The following is a 23271-nucleotide window of genomic DNA, read 5'->3' on the forward strand; positions in this document are numbered from 1 at the left end:
TTGTCCTTTTCACTCGGCTGCCCTTCGCCGAACCCTTGGATCAGGAGGCGACATTGCCGAGTGGTGTGCTTCGGGAATATGGCATTGCCTTCTTCGTCCATCTTCGTGCGGATTGGACATGGCTGATCCAGGATGGAATTCCCAAACTATTTCTTCTTGGGGGTGTACCGAGCTTTCCCCTTGCCCTTGAACTTGGCATTGGTAACGGCTGCTGCCTCTGCCTGCGGAGTGGACAGAGCTTTCTGCTTCTGCTTCTGATTGTTGTTCCCATCTCCATCGGCGACTGCCTTATGCTTGCCGCTACGTATGCGGTCCTCTTCTTCGCCATTTGCATAGCATGGGGCTATCTCCATCATCTTGCTCATGGAGATGTCGCCTGTCCGACCGAACTTCAGGTACAGATCTGTGTACCGCACGCTTGCCTTGAAGGCGCAGACTGCTTGGTGCTCTGTAGCGTTCTCCACCGTGTGGTAGAGGGTCGTCCAGCGCTGGATGAAATCGCGCAGGGGCTCATTCTGCTTCTGGACACAATGCTGGAGCTCCATGAGACCAGCAGGGCATTTGCACGTGCCCTCGAAGGTCCTGATGAAGACTCGGGACAGATCTGCCTAGCTGTAGATGCTTGATGGAGCCAACTGGTTCAGCCACGCAAGTGCCGAGCCATCGAGCATCAGGGGCGATGTTTCATGGCGACCTGGTCATCTCCTCCACCGATCTGGACTGCCACTCGGTAGTCGTCCAGCCACGTTTCTGGCTTGGATTCTCGTGTGAACTTGCTGATCCCCGTTGCCAATCAGAAGTTGGGAGGGATGTCAGCTGAACATATGGCCCGACTGAAGCAATCGGGGCCAGAGACGATGGTCCTGCTTCCACTTGGACGGTCTCTATCGTGACCATCACGGTGGGCTCGACTCCTGTCGACCTTCCTGTGGGTGATGTACCCTCTTGCGTCGGGCCTTGGATCATACGCGCCACCGACTGCACGCCGATCATCGTGATGTCGGGGCCCGTAAGGCCCACCCTGCGGAGGAGTGCGTGAACGGCGACGATCTTCAGGATTCATGGAACGGCTGCGCCTTGTGCGTCGCTGATGAGAGTCAGGGCTGAAAACCGACCGATGCGTGTTCGCGTGAACACAACTGTTATGGATCCTGTTGAGCGACTGGGAGACCGCCGAATTCTGCTGTTACGCCGTATGCAACAGGGCGCGGATCTGCTCGATCCCTCTACCAGCCTCTAAGTCAGTCAGTTGGAGGGAATCGGCTATCTTGGGAGCGGCAGCCAGGTTGAGGACGGGTGTGCGGAACACCTCGACGTTGCTCTGGCGAGTGCGCCGACTGGCAAAACGGCGGTGTTGAGGACGAGCGCCGGATGATTCGCCGACCTCATGCTCGTTCCGACCAGTTCGGAGGGGACTTTCATGGGAATCAGCCATGAGAACTTCGGCTGCAGTCCCGCGACCCAAGTACTCAGAAGGTAACTCAGTCGGAACTGAGTCCAAGCACTGGGACGGCGGCGCGACCACAACCGACTCAAGGACCGCCACATGAGAAGACGCGTTCTGTCGCGCCTGGGCGTGTCGCACCCAATGCTGGAGCCGCGGACGGCGGGACCTCTTGTTGTGGCGCGTGACGGGGGCGAAGATCGACAACGGGACCGATTGCTGGAGAAGAAGGACGCCGCAGGCACCGGCACGGATGTGCGTAGCCCCATGACTGGGAAGCGCTTCGACGTCGAGAGGCGCATCCCGAAGCCATGCCGAATCGTCGATGATGAAGGAGAGCGCGCCGAAGAGGATCTCATGACCCATGCACAAATCTCCGCCGAACGACATGATGAAAAGATGAAGTTGCAAACTCGCTGGAAGTCGCTTAGACGCCTGCCCCACGGTGGGCGCCAACTGTCGTGGGTATAAGTGTGACAGTAGATGTGTAGGGTACGAAAGTATGGGCAGACCCTTAGCTACGACGAGGTTGTATGAGTTCAGGCCCCTCTACGGTGGAGGTAAAAGCCCTACGTCTCAGTGCTCTTGGGAGCTTAGTGTCGAGTGGAATATAGGATTACAGTAAATGCCAACCCCTGCACCAGTGGGGAAGGGCGGCTTATATAGAGTGCGCTGCCCTTCACAACGGCCAGGTGAACAGGGGTGGAATAGTGGCGAATAAATGCCTACGTTACAGGTAACGTATGCCTTAAATGCTAATAATGGTGTATGAAAAGGTATGACCGTTGCCCTCCTGGGAGGTTACGATGTACATAGTGGAATTCAGTCGGTACATTAAATACGCTCCGAATGCTCGTCACCGACTGGATGATGGGGGAGTCCTTAGTTCAGTCGGAACTGTCTAAGGGCCTTGTCCTTTATGAAGGGTAGTCCTTGGCATGGGTAGGACCTATAGGGCAGGCCTATGACCCTACCCTGGGACTATAACCCCATCATGGTCTATTTAATAAAACATGACCTATACTTAGCTAATTATCCTCGAAATGACATAATTAGGTCCAAAAAGGCATTCTTAGCCAATTTAGCCCGAAGAAGGGAACAAGAGGAGAAGAAAGAGGAAAATGAAAGGAAGGAAGAAGAAGAAGAAGAGAAGAAGAAGAAGGAGAAGGAGGAGGATAAGGAGAAGGAGAAGAAGGAGGAGAAGGAGCCCCTCCTTCTCCTTATTCTTCCTCCTTCTTCCTCCTTCTCCTCCTTCTCCTTCTCCTTCTTCTTTTCTTCTTCTTCTCCTCTTCCTTCTCCTTCTCCTCCTCCTCCTCCTCCTTCTTTTACTTCTTCTTCTCTTTCTCTTCTTCTACGTAGCTTAGACTCATCAAAGACATGCTAAATTGGCTAATTATCCTAAGAAATGACATAATTAGCTTAGTTAGCTCCAAAATGACCTATTTAATAAAAAATGACCTACAGTTAGCTAAGTTCTCTCCTAAATGACATAATAAGGCTTACGTAGCTGCAAGATGACCTATTCCCCCTAACTTAGGTATTAAATGGCCTATAATTAGCCTAGCTATATCCAAAATGGCTTAATAAGCATAGTTTGCTCCGGAATGACCTATTTTACCCAAGTTAGCTCCGAAACAACGTATAGTCAGCTAGGGTTCCACCTAGATGACATAATTAGCTTAGTTAGCTCCTAAATGGTCTATTTAATAAAACATGAGCTATACTTAGCTAATTATCCTCAAAATGACATAATTAGCTCCAAAAAGGCATTCTTAGACAATTTAGTCCAAAGAAGGGGGCAAGAGGAGAAGAAAGAGGAAAAATGAAAGGAAGGAAGAAGAAGAAGAAGAGAAGAAGACGAAAGAGAAGGAGGAGGATAAGGAGAGGGAGAACAAGGAGGATAAGAAGGAGAAGGAGCTCCTCCTTCTCCTTCTTCTTCCTCCTTCTTCCTCCTTCTCCTTCTCCTTCTTCTTTTCTTCTTATTCTCCTCTTCATTCTCCTTCTCCTCCTCCTCCTCCTCCTTCTTTTACTTCTTCTTCTCTTTCTCTTCTTCTACGTCGCTTAGACTCATCCAAGAAAGGCTAAATTGGCTAATTATCCTACGAAATGACATAATTAGCTTAGTTAGCTCCAAAATGACCTATTTAATAAAAAATGACCTACAGTTAGCTAAGTTCTCTCCTAAATGACATAATAAGGCTTACGTAGCTGCAAGATGACCTATTCCCCCTAACTTAGGTATTAAATGGCCTATAATTAGCCTAGCTAGATCCAAAATGGCTTAATAAGCATAGTTTGCTCCGGAATGACCTATTTTACCCAAGTTAGCTCCGAAACGACCTATAGTTAGCTAGGGTTCCACCTAGAAGACATAATTCGCTTCGTTAGCTCCTAAATGGTCTATTTTAATAAAACATGACCAAAAAGGCATAATTAGCTCCAAACAGGCATTCTTAGCCAATTTAGCCCGAAGAAGGGGACAAGAGGAGAAGAAAGAGGAAAAATGAAAGGAAGGATGAAGAAGAAGAAGAAGAAGAGAAGAAGAAGAAGAAGCAGAAGGAGGAGGATAAGTAGAAGGAGAAGGAGGAGAAGAAGGAGAAGGAGCTCCTCCTTCTCCTTCTTCTTCCTCCTTCCTCCTTCTCCTTCTCATTCTTCTTTTCTTCTTCTTCTCCTCTTCCTTCTCCTTCTCCTCCTTCTTTTACTTCTTATTCTCTTTGTCTTCTTCTACATAGCTTAGACTCATCCAAGAAAGGCTAAATTGGCTAATTATCCTACGAAATGACATAATGAGCTTTGTTAGCTCCAAAATGACCTATTTAATAAAAATGACCTACAGTTAGCTAAGTTCTCTCCTAAATGACATAATAAGGCTTACGTAGCTGCAAGATGACCTATTCCCCCTAACTTAGGTATTAAATGGCCTATAATTAGCCTAGCTAGATCCAAAATGGCTTAATAGGCATAGTTTGCTCCGGAATGACCTATTTTACCCAAGTTAGCTTCGAAACCCATCTTAGCTAGGGTTCCACCTAGATGACATAATTAGCTTAGTTGGCTCCTAAATGGTCTATTTTAATAAAACATGACCTATACTTAGCTAATTATCCTCGAAATGACATAATTAGCTCCAAAAAGGCATTCTTAGCCAATTTAGCCCGAAGAAGGGGACAAGAGGAGAAGAAAGAGGAAAAATGCAAGGAAGGAAGAAGAAGAAGAAGAAGAGAAGAAGAAGAAGGAGAAGGAGGAGGATATGGAGAAGGAGAAGAAGGAGGAGAAGAAGGAGAAGGAGCTCCTCCTTCTCCTTATTCTTCCTCCTTCTTCCTCCTTCTCCTTCTCCTTCTTCTTTTCTTCTTCTTCTTCTCCTCTTCCTTCTCCTTCTCCTCCTTCTCCTTATTTTACTTCTTATTCTCTTTCTCTTCTTCTGCGTAGCTTACACTTATCCAAGAAAGGCTAAATTGGCTAATTATCCTACGAAATGACATAATTAGCTTAGTTAGCTCCAAAATGACCTATTTAATAAAAAATGACCTATAGTTAGCTAAGTTATCTCCTAAATGACATAATAAGGCTTACGTAGCTGCAACATGACCTATTCCCCCTAACTTAGGTATTAAATGGCCTATAATTAGCCTAGCTATATCCAAAATGGCTTAATAAGCATAGTTTGCTCCGGAATGACCTATTTTACCCAAGTTAGCTCCGAAACAATTTATAGTCAGCTAGGGTTCCACCTAGATGACATAATTAGCTTAGTTAGCTCCTAAATGGTCTATTTAATAAAACATGAGCTATACTTAGCTAATTATCCTCGAAATAACATAATTAGCTCCAAAAAGGCATTCTTAGCCAATTTATCCCGAAGAAGGGGACAAGAGGAGAAGAAAGAGGAAAAATGAAAGGAAGGAAGAAGAAGAAGCAGAAGAAGAAGAAGAGAAGAAGAAGGAGAAGGAGGAGCATAAGGAGAAGGAGAAGAAGGAGGAGAAGAAGGAGAAGGAGCTCCTCCTTCTCCATCTTCTTCCTCCTTCTTCCTCCTTCTCCTTCTCCTTCTTCTTTTCTTCTTCTTCTCCTCTTCCTTCTCCTTCTCCTCCTCCTCCTCCTCCTTCTTTTACTTCTTCTTCTCTTTCTCTTCTTCTACGTAGCTTAGACTCATCCAAGAAAGGCTAAATTGGCTAATTATCCTACGAAATGACATAATTAGCTTAGTTAGCTCCAAAATGACCTATTTAATAAAAAATGACCTACAGTTAGCTAAGTTCTCTCCTAAATGACATAATAAGGCTTACGTAGCTGCAAGATGACCTATTCCCCCTAACTTAGGTATTAAATGGCCTATAATTAGCCTAGCTAGATCCAAAATGGCTTAATAAGCATAGTTTGCTCCGGAATGACTTATTTTACCCAAGTTAGCTCCGAAACGACCTATAGTTAGGTAGGGTTCCACCTAAATGACATAATTAGCTTAGTTAGCTCCTAAATGGTCTATACTTAGCTAATTTCTCTCCGAAATAACCTATATATACACTTCTTAATCTAGTATTATTCTTCTAACTTTCTTATTTGTCATTTTGCAGATTACCTTCACTTCACGGGAAGCTTGGATTATATTGATGGAATGCTTGAAGATGATTTCTTGTACCATGGCTTGGATTGAAACTATTGTAGTATATGGATATATATGAAACTTTGTATGCATGTGGATGAAACTGGTGTAATATATGGTTTGGTACGGATGCAACTTGCATAATATGTGTGCACCATGGATGAGAGTTATTTTAATATGGTTATGGGTACGGAAAGAAATTTATTTATGTCAAATATATATATATATATATATATATATCCTGATTATTGTTAAAGATGATGGATGTAATAAAAATAAATTAAAATGGGGCAGGTTCCCCTCTTTGTCGTCTGCCCCCACATGGCAAAGGGGGGTGGGCAGACGGCAAAGGGGGGAATCTGCCCCCTCTGTTTCCCCTCTTTGCCGTCTGCCCCCACATGGCAAAGGGGGGTGGGTAGACGGTAAAGGGGGGAATCTGCCCCCTCTGTTTCCCCTCTTTGCCGTCTGCCCCCACATGGCAAAGTGGGGTGGGCAGATGGCAAAGGGGTGAATCAGCCCCCCCTCTCTCCCCTCTTTGCCGTCTGCCCCCACATGGCAAAGGGGGGCACGGCAGACGGCAAAGAGAAGACGCCTGCCGTTAACACTTAACGGGGACGTTGCAGTATATGTCGTCCCAGTTAATTTGCCGTCTGCCCCCTCATGGCAAAGATTCTTTGTCGTCCGCTTTACAAAAGCAGACGGCAAAGAACCTCTTCACCGGATTTTTTTTTACCGTCTAGTTTGCCGTCTGCTGACCGACGGCAAAGCCTTTGCCGTCCGACGGTTGCCCCCTTTGCCGTCTGCCATGGAAGACGGCAAATTTCTGAATTTCATGAGTGTCAGGTCTAGAAATTCTAGCGGCTTCATCACAGATATTTATGACATGCCCATCAATATTATCAGGCAAGAGATCTTTAACCATAGCAATATTAGGTTCAACTTTAATTTGTCTAGGAGGTATAGGTGTTCTCGCAAAACTCTTAGGAACCATAGTTGAAGCTTTAACATGTTCTTTTATCCTAACAGGAAAGGGTGGTTTCTCAATATAGGTAGTAGGAATAACCGGATCAACATTATAAATAGTAGTTTCTTCTTCAACTTTAATAGGTTCTACCACTTTAACTTGAATGGGAGGGTGATATTTAAAGCACTTCTCCTTGGGGAGATCAACATGAGTAGCGAAAGATCCACAAAATGAAACTACTACCTCAGAGTCAAGTCCATATTCATTGCTAAAATAACGAAAAGCATCGGTGTCTATAAAGGACTTAACACAATCAAACATAAGCTTATACCTGAGTCATTACCTTCTTCGAGTTCCCAATCTTGAGAGTTGCGTTTAATTCTTTCCAATAAGTCCCATTTGAATTTAATATCTTTATTCAGAAAGGAACGAGCACAAGAAGTGTCGAGCATGGATTGATCAATACGAGAGAACGGAGCGTAAAAATTATGAGTAATATCGGGAGCTCATGATTGGGGCCTGAATATAACATTGACTTAATCCTCCCCCAAGCTTGAGCGAACCTTTCTCCTTCACGAGGCCAATAATTATAAATATAATTCCGATCATGATGAACCAATAACATAGGATAATTATGTGATGAAATTCCAATTTTAATCGGTTGTAGTTCCATGATCCAATATCATCACATAGCATATGCCATGTCAACACCTTTTCCTTAAAAGATAAAGGGAAGACCTTCTTATTGACATCAAACTTCCCAGAAGGTCACCCATCCAAATATTACTCCAGCCCCAGCACGCTTAACTTCTTAGTTCTATCCAACCCCAGCACCAGCTCACTTCACAAGCAGTTGTTGATGTATCTATCATATCAATCCTATTAAACCTTGTTGATGTCTAGGACTTTGTTCATGTTATGAGTGTGATGAAATTTTGAAAAAATATTTCAAACTTCCCGGTCATATTACGTATCATATTTTGAACATTTTTTCCAAACATAAAATTCGAAAATATTTTTTTTTTCATTTTCCCCCTCTAGATCTTAAAAGCCCCGTATCTTTTTTTCTCTTAGGTTTTTGGGGATTCTAAAAATCTTCAACAGGGTTCGGATGTAACTTTTCGAGATTTTACAAATTCCACAGAGATTTTGCAAATAAAGTCGAAATTCATATTTGTAAATTTTCCCAAAAACTAGACCACATATCACATGGGAAACTATTTTTCTTTTATTTTTTTGACATTTCCATCATTTTCTTTCATTTTTTTAAACTGAAAAGGCGGTCCACGCGGGGGTTGCATTTGGTCATGGCGGTACTACCGCTGGGTCATAGCTTTACTACCGCCAGGGGGAGCGGTAGTACCGCCCCAATGGTTACCAATGGCGCACCACACCCAGGAATGCACCATTGGTAACCAGGGTTGTGCATTTGGTGATGGCAGTAGTACCACTGGGTCATAGCGGTAGTACCGCTGGGTCATAGCGGTACTACCGTTCCCCGTGGCGGTAGTACCGCCCTAATGGTTACCAATGGCACACCTCCCAGGAGTGCGCCATTGGTAACCAGGGTTACTAATGGCGCACCTGGGTGTGGTGCGCCATTGCTAGTTTTCATATAAAAAAATTAAAAAAATGTTAGTAGTGACGCACCGTTGGTATGGTGCGCCATTACCTAGTAATGACGCACTTTCCTGTGGTGCGCCACTACTAAGTTTGGCAAGGGGTGGGGGGATGCCAAACTTACTAATGGCGCACCAGAGAGTAGGTGCGCCATTAGTAATATTGTAACTAGTGGAGCACCACTATCTGGTGCGCCACTGCTATATAGCAGTGGAGCACCACATGCACGGTGCTCCACTAGTAGCCATATTAGCAATAGGCATTTTTGTAGTAGTGGAAGTAGATAAGTATTTCCCTCAGTTTGTTGAGAACCAAGGTATCAATCGAGTAGGAGGGACAACCAAGGCTCCATTAGTTGTACCTACACTAATAATCAAACACTTGCACCCAACGCTATAAAGGGGTTGTCAATCCCTTCAGAGTTATTTGGAAGGATGAGATCTGATAGACATAGGTATAAAATATTGATAGATCTGAAAGTAAAACAAAAATAAATAAATTGCAACAAATTATTTTTGGTATTTTTGGTTTATAGATCTGAAAGTATGATATGGAAAATAGACCCTGGGCCATAGGTTTCACTAGAGGCTTCTCTCATAAAGGAAAATAATACGGTGGGTGAAAAAATTAGTATCGAGCAATTGATAGAAAAGCGAATAATTATGAAGATATCCAAGGCAATAATTATGCATTTAGGCATCACGTTCTACTACTATTACTTCACACATCGACAGACGCATGAAGAACAGAGTAACACATTAAGTAAGACGACATGATGTATATGGATAAACTCAAGCAATATGATGAAAACCCCATATTTATATCCTTGATGGCAAAAATACAATACGTGCCTCGCTATCCCTACTATGTCACTGGGTGAGGACACCAAAAGATTGAACCCAAAACTAAGCACTTCTCGCGTTGCAAGAATTACCAATCTAGTTGGCCAAACTAAACAAATAATTTGAAGAGACTTGCAAGGATATGAAATAAGGCATATACGAATTCAAAAGAGACTAAATCAACGGATCTCGACAAACACACCGCAAAAGTGTATTACATCAGATAGATCTCCATGAAGATCATGAAGAACATGGTATTAAAGATCAAAGAGAGAGAAGAAGCCATCTAGCTACTAGCTATGGACCTGTAGGTCAGTGGTGAACTACTCACACATCATCAGAGGGGCAATGGAGTTGACCTAGATGCCCTTTGTGATCAATTCCCTCTCCTACAGATTACCTGAAAAGGCTCCCAGATTGAATCTCTTGGGAAGAGAGGCTCCCGGCGGAGTAAAAATATTTTTATTGCCCTCTATGGCGATACGGGAATATTTGGGAATTTATAGGCCAAGAATTAGAGTTAGGAGACCTGTAGGGGGCCCACAAGCCAGGGGGCGCGGCCACCCACCCCCCAGGGCGCGCCCTGCTGGCTTGTGGCCTCCCGGCAAGTGCCTTGCCCCCTACTCCAGGTCTATTGCGTGTCTTCTGGTCCAAGAAAAATCTTTCCGGAGATTTTCTTCCATTTGGACTCCGTTTAATATTCCTTATGTGCAATACTTACAAACATGGAAACAACAGAAACTAGCACTAGGCTCTCGGTTAATAGGTTAGTCCCAAAAATAAAATAAAATAGCATATAAATGCATATAAAACATCCAAAAGAGATAATATAATTGAATGTAACAATCAAAAATTATAAATACGTTGGAGACGTATCATAGACCTGCAAGCTTAAATAATCCACAAACTTTGTCCACGTAGATTATGTGCAAATGAGGATGTAGTGTTCCATCTCCTGCATAAGGATTAGTTAGAAGTTTTTCTATCATACCCAAAGGAATCTCATAATAAATATTTTCAGTAGGTGCAGCAGGTTTAGGAGCATCTCTTTGTGCTTCCGGTCGGGGTGAAGATACCCCGAACAGGCCCCTCAAAGGATTACTTTCCATAGTGACAAGTGATAGTAAATTTCAGCACATTATAAAAAATTTCCTTACCAAGTTCCACTAACCAAAGGTGCTTCACACACCGGCAACGTCGCTAGAAAAGAGTCTTGGTGACCCACAAGTATAGGGGATCCAACGTAGTCCTTTATATAAGTAAGAATGCTGAACCCAATGAGGAGCAGAAGGAAATGACAAGCGGTTTTCAGTAAGGTATTCTGTGCAAGCACTGAAATTATCGGTGATAGATAGTTTTCTGATAAGATAATTTTTCTAGCAAAGGACAAGCCTGGACAAACTCTTATATAAGTAAAAGCGCTCCCGAGGACACATGGTAATTTATGTGAAGCTAGTTTTCATCATGCTCATATGATTCGCGTTCGTTACTTTGATAATGTGATATGTGGGTGGACCAGTTCTTGGGTGATGTCCTTACTTGGACAAACCTCCCACTTATGATTAACCTCTCTCTCAAGCATCCGCAACTACGAAAGAAGAATTACAATAAATCTAGCCATAACATTAAACGTATGGATCCAAATCAGCCCCTTACGAAGCAACATATAAACTAGGGTTTAACCTTGTGTCACTCTAGCAACCCATCATCTACTTATAACTTCCCAATGCCTTCCTATAGGACTAAATATTGGTGAAGTTTCATGTAGTCGACGTTCACATTACACCACTAGATAAGAGAAAACATATATCTTATCAAAATATCGAACGAATACCAAATTCACATGATTACTTATAACAAGACTTATCCCATGTCCTTAAGAAAAAACATAACCACTCACAAAGCATATTCATGTTCATAATCAGAGGAGTAGTAATAATCATTAAGGATATGAACATATGATATTCCACCAAATAAACCAACTAGCATCAACTACAAGGAGTAATCAACGCTACTAGCAACCCACAGGTACCAATCTGAGGTTTTGAGACAAAGATCAGATACAGGAGATGAAATAGGGTTTCGAGAGGAGATCGTGCTGATGAAGATGTTGATGGATATTGACCCCCTCTCGATGAGAGGACTGTTGGTGATGACGATGGCTTCGATTTCCCCCTCCATGAGGGAAGTTTCCCCGGCGGAATAGCTCAACCGGAACTCTAGATTGGTTTTGTTGAAGTTCCGCATCAAGGCGGCGGCGTCGCGTCCCGAAATCTCCGATATGATTTTTTCCAGGTCAAAACCCTTCATATAGCATAATATGGGCACCAGAGGCCTGCCAGGGGGCCCACAATCCTGCAAGGCGCGACCAAGGGGGTAGGTCGTGCCTTCGTGGCTTGTGACCTCCTGGTGAGTCCGCTCCGGTACTTCTTTCGCCCATTATTTTTTATATATTCCAAAACAATTCTCCGTAACCTTTCAGGACTTTTGGACTTGTGCAGAATATGTTTCTCAGATTTGCTCCTTTCCGAGTTCAAAATTCCAGCTGTTGGCATTCTCCCTCTTCATGTAAATCTGGTAAAATAAGAGATTAAAGGCATAAGTATTGTACCATAATGTGTATTAACATCCCACAATGCAATAAATATTGATATAAAAGCATGAAACAAAATGGACGCATCAGCCAACATATTGAAAGCTAGGTTAACTCATGGGTTATTATGTTGCTTTCTTGAAGCAAGGCGAGGGCCTCAAAAGACGGTCCTTTATTTTTTAACCACGTCTCATTGAACCGTACTATGAATCATGACTAATACTTTGCATGATCTGTTATTTTTTTCTTTAGAAATCTTTCAGCAAGAGTACCATCTAAAGGTTGTCATAAAAATGGAATTTGACTTGCTGCAACCAGTTTGAAGTTTGTTTTCTTCTAGAACAATGTTGTGAGAAAATGATACCCGGTTCAGGTTAAAAGCATATTTTGGTAAGAAGGCGTACTACCGGATCATCATGGACAACCGGGTTATAAAATGTATGGCTATAAAGATTCTGATGACTAGTTAAAATAAGCATGCTTGATGGCGTGACCAGAAGCATCTCGGAGTTTTTACTACCCCTATTATACACTTACATCAGGAGTCATCGAAATCCAAAGATGTTTTGATACAAAAATACGAAGATGATAAAGTTTTTCTGCTAGGCAAAGTCCAAAGATGTTTTGATACAAAAATCCAAAGATGTTGTGACCCGCTATCAGTTCTTGCCATCGGCCGATTCACCATCCGATTCTTCTGACTCATCATCATTGTCAATGTGTTCCTAGCCTTGTTGGGTCCACCGGATTGATCTCAAAGATTCAAAATTTGAAGCGGTCCCAACTGAAGTAGAAGCTCCGGTATCAAAATAAGTCTTTTTCTTATAATGAGGTGGGACAAGCTCAGAAGGCTCATCTTTAAGCACTCGAACACGCTCATTATCATCAGTATATGCCGGATAATAATGAGATGTCTCAACCTGCTCTACAAGAAAGGTCACCATAGTCCGGGTGAGGTTCATAACACGAGCAAAGTCTTCTCAGGAAATTCTGAGCCATCCAACTTGTATTCAAGAAACCCGTCTTTGAAATCCGCCAAGTCCAGCTCTCGTAAATACGCTTTGGCACGTAAGAGCCAAGTTTGCCCCGCCATGATCTGCTGATTTCCTGGTTTCAAAAACCCACTACAGCACAATGGAGAGATTTTTCAGCATATCTTTGATAGTCCGTGGTGGATATTTGGGATTTTTTGCAGCCATGATAGAGTACACACACCAAGTGTACAAGTTTTCACATTAGGATATATTGCTCTCAACTTCATCAAAGGCGGTTATACCAGGGGTTCATCCTTTAGCCCTGCAGATAGAAGAACAAATGTGATAACTTTTTCAAGTCATCCATTTGAATATCAGAATTAAAGACAAAGGAATAAAGGTTGCAAGACTTTACCAATGTTGGCGGTCAGCATCTCATTAATCTGTTTCATTAAGGTGGAATAATTCTCTTTAAGAGAGCCAAGTTTCCCTTCAGCTTTTTCAGAACGGGTTAAGAGGGTGGTTCTTTGTGCTTCGAAATCTTTTTTGACTTGATCAAGACGATCCTGAGCCTAATTGACAGAACTTTGGACAAGAGCAACTTAGGATTCAGCCTCAATACAAAGCCCTTTTTCTGTCTAAGTAGGACTTGCAGATTTGGAGCTGCGGATTTGGCATGCCCTACGAAATCTTATAAATAGACAAAGTTTTATCAGGAAAACGGTATTGTGACATGCCTAGTAGATGGGTTATTATACACAACAAAAACGTGGTGATAAGTTGAAGACATAGCAAAGATAACAAAGAACGTAAGCAAGTTCCAAGCAGATTGCAAAGCAATATACTTGGCACTTGGTGGCTAATGAGTGTCAATTCTTTAAGGAACATACCATGAAGACCCGACTCATCTCAAGGAAATGAGCCGCCCCTTGGGGGCTATAGGTCAGAGATTTTTCAAACATAAAGACCCGACTCATCTCAAGAGAATGAGCCAACCCTTGGGAGCTATAGGTCTAAGCTTTTTCAAACGTAAAGACCCGACTCATCTCAAGAAAATGAGCCGGTCCTTGGGGGCTATAGGTCAAAGATTTTAATAAAGACCTGACTTATCTCAAGGAGATGATCCGGCCCTTGGGGGCTACAGGCAATACATAGAAAAAGGAAGTATGAAAGTGACATCGGAAACAAGTAAGCAAGGGGTCTTTACCTCATATTTCTCCTTCAAAACATGAATCATATTGGCTTAAGTATTCCGGTTCTCAGATAACCGGATCAAATAGTGTTGGTGGATTTCTTCAATACTTAGCAAAGATATATTTGGAATTTACAACTGGTCTTTCCCTTTGGCAAGATTCACTATTTCTTCATTTGCCACAATCTTGGCAAGAGTTGTGGAAGTAGTGGGATCATGGAACTGTTGTTTGACAAAAACAACTTCCGAAGCACTTGGATCAACTGGCGGACTAGGATGCTCAACATGAGCCGCGAAGCTGGGGTCTCGAGCCAGACTCGCCGTTTTAGCAGGGGTAGCTATGAGAGTTGACGCTTCGTCCATTAAAACCAGCTCATTCGGAGGGGGCGTCTCACCAACAGTCGTCGAATCAATCATGGCGTCCAGGCATGAATTTCAGGAGTGTCAACCTTGGCAACTGCTTTTTTGACGTGAGGATCCAATATATCTTGCTTCTCAGTACCACAACATGACCCTGCCACGTGGCTGGATAAAGTAGCCTTTGCCCTACACAAGTCAGAAGTCAAGTAATTATAGTAAAGAGAGTAAAAATAAGCTATCAAGTTGTGCTTAGAAACTTACCCACAATTGACGTCGAAAGCAGGAAGTAGAGTTGCTGATGAGGCGCCCGAACATGGGGAAGATTCCTAAAATTAAGAGAGATTCAAGTTTCAAAGTTTGTATGGAACAGAGATCAGTCGGAGTAAGCAGCTGACAAACTTATTACCTCAACAGGAGGTTTGCGAGCTGGGGTGCATGAGGCAAGCCTGGGTCTAGCTCGCCCGTGTCGTTCCGGGTCTTGCGTTTGGATTGGCCAACCAGCTGTGTTTTCTTCAAGAGAAAATTAGTAGCTAAATAATCTTGATTTGACATGTTTATCTTTCGGACGGCTTGTCTTGTCCTTCTCGCAACAAACTTGTCTGAAGAACTCGAAGAGATTGCAATTACCTCAACATTGCTTATTTGGTTGGCTTCGGATTCGTCTTGTGAAGAAGCCATATCAACAAGTTCAATAAATAAGTGACCACGCAAATCATGCTCTACCTCCGATAATTCCTTTGGAGATGAACCAAGAGCCGGGTCACCTTGAGCCGGATTACTCCCTTGGATCATAGAAGGAGCATGGTCCTGAGGTGTAAAATTCCAAAAGCTAGTACCCTCCTATAAAAAAAAGGAGTATGAAAAAAGGAGGGTTAAAGATAAATTTCGCAGAGAAACAAAGTGTATATAAAGAAGAAAATATTAAAACCTCGGGAGGAGGATTCAACAAATAAAACGGGATCAAACCAGTGGTGCCACACCGCAGCTTCAAATGAGAAAAGAACTTATTTGTCTCTTTGATGAAAACATAATTAGTTATATTCTTGGAGGAGAAGCGTTGAGGGTCGGATGACGAATGTGAGTAATCGCACATCAAGCTGGGTCTCACACTAACAGGTTGAATACGCCACTGTAACCAGCAGCGCATGAAATCAATCCCGGTCACGCCATGGGAATCTAAGACCTGTAAATTTCTGCGGATGCGAGCCATTTTATCTCTCTCTTTTTTTTGTTGGCCAGCCAGGGAGCACCACATTTTTATCAACCCTTTCTAGCCTATAACCCGGCAAGGGATTTTCATTTGCGTTGGCGGTATTCTTGTAGTAAAACCAAGTTTTGTACAACCCTTTGGGATGACTCGCCAATTTTGATTAAGGAAACATTGTTTTCCTTTTTTGGAAAGAAATTCCGCCATGTTCACAAGATGGACCATTTTTTACCTTGGTTTGGTGGTTGGTATAAAAGAATTCCCTGAATATTGTCGTTGCCCGCTCAATTTGGAGACAGACTTCACATCAAACCTGGAACTGGCATATATTGGTCATTGAATTGTGGGCAATGTCTTGGGGCCTCAGGTTAAAACAATGTAGAAGATCCATGAAGAATTTTGAGCCGGGAGGCTCGAAAGCTCTTTGCAAATGATCAGTAAAGATAACGACTTCCCCTTCCCGACACTAAGGATAAGGCTCTTCTTTGGGAGCTCAACAATTTGTCTCATTCTTGGGTGGCAGAAGTCCTTAACTTACCAGATTATCTAAAGTAATCTTGGATTCTTGAGATCTCGCCCAGTTCCAAGGCTTGGAATTTTTTGGGGCCATGTGTGACTCGAGATGGCTACAAAAGAAAACAAGTGGGAGTAAGCTGAGGCACATGATATTGAGAGGCTTATTGATTTCTTGAGTCGCAAAAATTATCACCAAGGATATTTCAAGCTGGTCAATGTTATAACTAGGTTTTAAGCTGGTAAAACAAAGAGAGGAGTTCGAAGGGCAAGGTCCATGAAAGACTTGGCAGAAAACTTCGTCACAAACAAGTTATAAACAAGTGGCTCTTATCATGAAGGATCCAAATACAAACAGAAAATAAGAAAAATATATGTTCTAAAGGTGGCGAAGAGGCCGACGCTAGTGTTTTTGAACAAACCTGTTCTAAAGAAGTTTGGGTCCAGATTTATGCACCAAGCAAGTCGGTATAAGGCCGCAACCACAATATGGATGTCCCAGGTTACACATCTGAGAATCATTTCTTCTGCGGTGATCCCAAGAGCATGACATGAACTCATTTGGAAAATCCACAAACCCTAAGCAAGAATTATGTGTACCTGATGTGACCGGAAGAGAAGATTGACGGCTTCGGGTTTTTCAATGAGGAGAGTAGACGTTTTTGGACCGGCAAATCACTCAAAGAAATTCTCTTGCCACAATCAAGATTTGATGCGCGCGGTAATGGAGGAAGATGTGAGGAAGAAGAAGGTGGAAACAATAGCACGGGGGGTTGCCTACCTATTTATAAGGAAAAGGGGGACCGAAACGAAATGGTCGCAGGAAATGAGCGGCTGAGTTTGCGCCTAGATATTCGTGCCAGATCGGATTTAGTGATATTTTCGAAAGGTTTCTCCTTAATGATCTAAGATGTCAGCAGTCGATTTCATGTCATCGTGTTGATGAAATACTAAAGGGATGTTAAGTATCAAATAAGGTATAATGACCCGGCATTGTTGGCCCACTCATTTATCTATCAAGATAGCTTGACGTAAACAAGTTCAAGTCAATATGGGGCCTAATGTCGGGGATATAACCCCAGGATTTAACCCATCCTATGGGGGCTGGTCAAGCCGCAAGGACAACGTGAGAATATGGGTCGCAGGACTTAGTCGATGAGCCATCAAGCGGACCATCACTAGAAAGCGTCAGCTCAAAGATGTACAAGGCAAGAGACGCCAGAAGCCTTCCTGACTTGGGAAGAAAGATAAGGTAGATCTGTAGTAAGTCATGGGTGTTTATTCGACCCAGACTCCGTTGTAAACTTGAGGCCTCTACCTATATAAGGGAGAGCCCTCAAGTCATAAAGATCAAGGAAGAAAACCATCGGGATCTAGGTTAGCGATTCCGCACCCTTGTAATTGACATTCCCATAAATACACACACAAAGCAGGATGTAGGCTTTTACCTCCATCACAGGGGCCGGACCTAGGTAAAGCTGCCTCTCATTTCACAGTCAACCCCTTTGAGTTGCCACACCGTGACGATGGCCCCACCACTAACTCCGTTCATGAGGATATTTGTCGTGACAAAACCACGACACTTGAAGTATCTCAAAGTCGATCACCTGTGACTTTTGTGAACCCATCTCGAAGCCGATCCTTGGAGGGAAGGAATCTGATTTCTAACTGTTTATTTGCACAAAATGAAACTATATTTAAATATGTTTAGTTTGGGAATGAAACACTGGATTAGTAGACAAGTATGTAGCATCAAGATTATAACACCAAAGACACAGAGGATATTTTGATGAACACCAGGTTCCTTCTACATATACTGTACCCAGATCACCTCAGTTGTTGCATTTGCTAGTGCTTTGTATTATACTTCAGTACTTGACCTGGAAACAATTTCTTGCATTTTTGCACACAATGAGATTATATTTGGTACATAAAAAACTAGAAACCCACTAGTTGACCTCCTATCATCAAGACAACGAGCCCAATCCGGATCTGCAAAGGCACTAATACGTGTAGATGAAGACTTTCTGAAAGTCGAACCAAGACTTATTTTGTTCATCACATACTCGAGGATATGCTTTGCTGTTGTCCAATGCGCAGTAGTGGGTGCATGCAAATAGTGACAAATTTTATTTATTGTGAATGATATATCAAGCCGAGTTAAAGTTACTGAAGAGCACCAACAATGCTTCTATAACTCGTATTGTCTTCCTGATTTAGAAGTTCTCCTTGTCTCAGAGTTAAAGGCTTGGAATCTTTCATACCAACTTCGTTTAATGTATCATTTACATACTTCTCTTGCGAGAGTTGAATGCCCTCCTATATTTTCTTAACTTCAATTCGTAAAAAGAAATTTAGATCTCCTAGATCCATGAGGTAATATCATCGAAAGTCATATAGTTTCAATATTAACCACAATTGAACATTCATATTAATAATTTAAATTTTAAATTAGACAAACATTGAACTATATATTTTGTGTACAAAAATAATACACTGATACTATATATTTTAAAGTAAATATGTTATTCACGCATTTATAAAAAAAAATTATATTATACGCATCTTTAAAAATACTTTAGTAAGTATTTAATGTATAAAAGAAAGATTTACATTTAAAAGTTTTAATTTACTAATAATCTTGTATATGTATGATATTTTTAACACAAACTTTTTTAAACATAATTATTATTTATGATTTACTACATATTTTCTATATGATTCACTTGTTTATAATTGAATATTTTTTATTTACTAATCATCGTGTGTACAAATATTTGAACATATCTTTATTACTTAGTTTTGCAAATTTAATTTAAAAAACAAGTTCGTGCAAAATGGGCCAGAGTATGAGCAGCCCATTTAAGCTCCACATGCATCCTCGTTTAGATATATAGTGTCCTTATCCCTAGTTGACATGCGGGCAATAGCGGTCGTAGTGGCTATGCCAACTAGTGTTAAACTGGTGGTTATTGTTAATTTTTCGTATTAATTTTTGCACATATGTGCGGTAGTGTGTTGAGGTTTTTTGTAAATAAAAAATTGTTAGGTGGTTTTGTGCAAAAATGTGACACAGTAGTTGACTTTTTCCGTAAGTGAAATAATATGGGTGTGCTTTTTGTAAAAAAGGAAACATACCCAACGCCATCACTAATTGGCTAGTGGGCTACACATTGATACACCTACATATGACCGTATTTGCATGCTTTAGTCCAGTTAGGTAACCATAGATTCATATTTTTAAAGTTCAAACACCAAACTGAACATGTGTAGCAAGTTTTGTGAATTCAAGTGATATTAGCTCTAGATCTTTTAGGGCAAACTCTGAACTGAAATCTTTGAGCAAGCCAGTTATTGAATCATTATAGGAGCTAGTCACAATAATATCATCAACATATATGAGAATAAAGATGGATGTCTTGAACTTGTTGTAAATAAATACAAATATGTCAAATTTTGATGGAACAAACCCAAGCTGTTGCATCTTTGTACTTAGGCGAGAGTACCATGAGATGGGAGCATGTTTCAAACTATACAAGGCCTTATCAAGATTAAGGAAATGGTTCATTTTTATCCTCAAACTGAGGAGGTTGTTTCCTGTACACTTCCTCTTGTACAACATCATAGAGAAACGCATTCTGCACATCTAGTTATCTAAGATTCCATCCCTTGAAAACAAAAATGGATAACACAAAATCGATAGAAGCATCTTTAACAATGGGACTGAAAGTATCCTCGTACTCAATACCATACTTTTGCTTAGATCCCTTTTCTACCAATCTTGCTTTATAACGATCAATAGTACCATTTGATTTATTTAGTCCTATAGACCCATTTGCAGTCAATCAGATTATTACGTGCTTGGCGAGGAACCAAGTGCCATGTCTTGTTTTTTTTGAAGAGTGGAAAATTCCTCCTCCATTGCATGTTTCGAACGAGCATCACCAATGGCCTCATGGATAGTACGAGGTTCACGTGATAAACATGCCAGGCCAAACTTAGCTACATTTTTGTAATTGATACGATTGGTAAGTCCCCTCTGAAGGCGTGTCCATGGTGGTCAAATTGTAGCAACACTACAAGAAATATGTCAACTAACGACCTTCAATATATTGGTCACCGAATGGTCATTGATTTCCATTTGCGACGTTTTTACGACCAACAACGAACGGTCAAAAGATGAGGGTCTCTAATGAACTATAACGACCTTTTTGCTGGATTGGTCGTAGGATTTTACGACCAAACGAAAGCATTGAAATTATTTTGGTCACTAGCAATCCGCCCACGCCACATCGGGTCTGACATGGCAAGCTGATGTGGCATAGAATCAGCCCGGTCCAATTCGATGTTTTAAATGGGCCGATCCCATTAATCCAGCCCATTTAATGTTTTTTCTTTTACAATTTTGATCAGCTACATGGGCCAAGCCCAATAGCCTTTTATTTTTTGGGCCGCGGCCTTTTACAGTTCATATTTTTTTGGGCCTAAGCCTTTTTTCCAACCCACTTGTCAATTTTATTTTGTTTCTTTTCCATTTTAAAGTAGGGCCCACTAGTCAAATGAGAATCAATTACGCGGATTGCTGTTTGGGTACCACTCCTCATTTCTATATTTATGCAATTAGATAATTTGACTCTAAAAGAGCCAATTTGGCATAATATTTCATACAACAACATGCAAAGTACACTACAATCACACATAGTACAAATCTGGTACTCACCTATAAAATACAAGTAAGTATACACATAACTAGCTCAAGTGAGCTAAAACAGATTGGTGGGAATGGGTTTTCTTCGGGATTCTTCTTCCTAAAGCTCTTGTACACCCAAATTTTGAAGAATGAAGGCCAGCATGTGCAAATAATAAATTATAAAAAGTTAGAAACATAATCAATTGAATTCATGAATATAAAAATCTCATAACAATGAAAATTTGGTGCAGAACTTTAGATTTAACAGGAAACCATGCATATAACATTATCATAACAGCGAAAACTAAGATATATTTTGGAAATGATAAATACCAGCACAGTGCAAGTTAACACAACAAATGGACAACATAAAACAGAAGTATAACTATCAGCAGACAACAAATATCAGTGAAAGCAGTACCAAGTAACCAACAACAAGCTCTCAAACAGGCAATGCTAGGCACAATTGCTAGTAATACATGTGAATAACTAACATGGCTCCAAAAAATGATCCGGCCCTCGTCCCCCATCTCTCACCCAATGTTCCTGTAGAGGACGTAACTGAGCTGGTCCTCCATGGCGTCCTAGTCCATTAGAAGTAGTGTGGTTCTAACAAAGTGCATTAGACCAATTCTCAAAATTCGTCGTGTTTGTTGGAGGATCAACTGGAAGCAAGCAGAAACTTCTGTAGTAGATGCTGTTGATTAACCAGTGTGTCCCTACACTAGCACAACGACGTCTGATAACAAGGATATATGTATGCGTGTATGTCAAGTTTGCTGCGTGCGGATGCCATCAAATGGACACCCACATGGGTTTCTGAGGAAGAAAAAGGATGGGGACTGAATGAAAAGACACTGGAAAGTTACTTGCGACGCAGCAGCTACCCAATAGTATTGGGTGGTACTTTCTTGCATGGTTACTGCAGTCGGGAAGGAAGCTAATGGCATGGACCAGGTAAAACTCAGTAAGTAGTGTAACGCAGACAAAAGTCATCAAGCAGAGTAACACAGACAAAAGTCATCACGCAGAGTAACACATACTCATCATGAGACATATGAAAAAATATTGTAAAGTCCAAACTGACTCGGACACTTACACAATGACTGTAACACAATGCTTGAACCAGCACCAGCAGCGAGGAACGGAAGCTGGCACTTTGATATGAATACAGTAAACTCCAAACTCATAGGGACGAAACGCTAATGCTAATGCAATGCAAACTCATGGGAGAAACTAGTAGGAACATGCAAAATCACTTGGCACAGTTGCGCTGACAATGTTAGGTTCAGCAAGCAACACATACACGCAATTTTATTTTATGAGCAGTAAAACAGAGCAACGAATCATGGTCATACATTAAGAAATTAATGTATTATGTAACTACAGAGCTATTACATAATACAATTTATTAATGTGAACATTTTATCATTTCTTAATGTATTGTTGGCTTTGTAGTTACATGATAGTAGCTCTGGTAAGTATGTGCAAACAAATTTGTAGCAGGTCGAATACTCCCAGCTCCAAATGCAACCGAGAAGCAAGAAAATTCCCACCATAATCTGCCACAGCTAGAGTGATTAAGCATGCCAAAATCCCGAAAACAACTATTTCGTTGGCTATGGGAGAGATACAATTCGAGCCTACCAATATAATATGTGCCAAGACTGTTCTCAGCAATATTAGCATGAACATGTTGTACCATAGACTCAGGCATAATGTACTTGAGCTGTGCGAGATGGTCATAGGTAAACCTCTTGCAAACAGAATTGTGTAAATTAGAGACTGAATTATTTAAATCAAACGGAGCAACAATCATCTAATTGTTTTGTCATAAGAGGCCAGTACCTCTCAGCCAAGTTCTAAATGCTAGCTCAGATGTTGGGGAATGTTGCCTTGGATCCCTTCATGCGGAGGAGCCGGATGGAGCTCTCAAAGCAGTTGAAGAACTCGCACAGAATATCATAGCTGATCATCATCAATGACATAAACCAAATTAGAAAACAGAACTGGTGCTGTACAAAGATGTTGGAATTTAACAGGGTGAATTTTGCATCCAGATAACAATTGCAATTATCTAATGTCAGTTGCGGTAAATTGCATGAGAGAAATAAAACATACATATTGTTGTTGGTTTCACTAAAACGATGATGGTCTGAAACTATGTAAAAGGATTCAGTTTGGGGGCACCCAAGAAATCATGCTAGATCCATCGCTACTCTGAGAAGATGTTTGCATCCTTGGAATAATTGTGAAAGTGCGTTATGTCCAC

At 41.6% G+C, this 23271-nt stretch overlaps 1 pseudogene; it reads right to left on the reverse strand.

The window, feature by feature from the left end:
* Positions 1-22434: 22434 nt before the first annotated feature.
* The window catches only part of LOC123441547, a 31906-nt pseudogene continuing 31069 nt past the window's right edge, over positions 22435-23271 (reverse strand).

The sequence above is a fragment of the Hordeum vulgare genome, chromosome 3H (genome assembly GCF_904849725.1).
Source record: "Hordeum vulgare subsp. vulgare chromosome 3H, MorexV3_pseudomolecules_assembly, whole genome shotgun sequence".
In the NCBI taxonomy this organism is placed as follows: domain Eukaryota; kingdom Viridiplantae; phylum Streptophyta; class Magnoliopsida; order Poales; family Poaceae; genus Hordeum; species Hordeum vulgare.